The sequence below is a fragment of the Brassica oleracea genome, chromosome C5 (genome assembly GCF_000695525.1).
Source record: "Brassica oleracea var. oleracea cultivar TO1000 chromosome C5, BOL, whole genome shotgun sequence".
Lineage (NCBI taxonomy): Eukaryota > Viridiplantae > Streptophyta > Magnoliopsida > Brassicales > Brassicaceae > Brassica > Brassica oleracea.
This window is the reverse complement of record NC_027752.1, coordinates 39,997,763-39,998,488: the sequence shown is the minus strand read 5'-3', so window position 1 is coordinate 39,998,488 and position 726 is coordinate 39,997,763.

Below are 726 nucleotides of genomic sequence, written 5' to 3'. Positions count from 1 at the left end.
GAAGAGAAGGCGTTCTCAACAATTTTGTTGTGTCTAGCAGACGAGATCATCATCGAAGTGTCGGATGAGAAAAATGCTGCTAGTTTGTGGCAGAAGTTGGAGAGTTTGTACATGACAAAATCTCTGACGAATAAGCTACTTCTGAAGCAACGACTCTTCGCCTTGCGTATGCAAGAAGGTATTGAGCTTCGCGACCATCTTGACAAGCTGAATTCGATATTATTGGAGCTGCGTAACATCGATGTTTAGGTGGAGGATGAAGACGCGGCACTAATCCTGTTGGTATCTCTGCCAAACTCCTTCGAGAACTTCGTGCAATCGTTCATTGTTGGCAAAGATATAGTGAAACTAGAAGAAGTTAGGTCGGCGCTTCATAGACGGGAATTGCGCCATAAGGCATCCAGCTCAGGGACAGAGAATCAAGCATCGGGGTTGTTTGTCAGTGGTGTGAAGGAACATGAGAACAAAAGGACTTCGAAAGATAGGAAGTCGTTTCCAAGGGGTCCTAAAGCATCTGATATTTGCAACTATTGCAAAGAGAAGGGACATTGGAAGTCAAACTGTCCCAAGATGAAAGAGCATCAGTTTGGGTCTGTTGCAGTAGCCGAGGATGAAACCAAGTCTGACGACGACATCGCTCTTGTTGTGCACGAATACACACACACTCTTCTGATATGTGGGTTCTGGATACAGGAGCATCCTACCATATGACACCGAGGAGAGAGT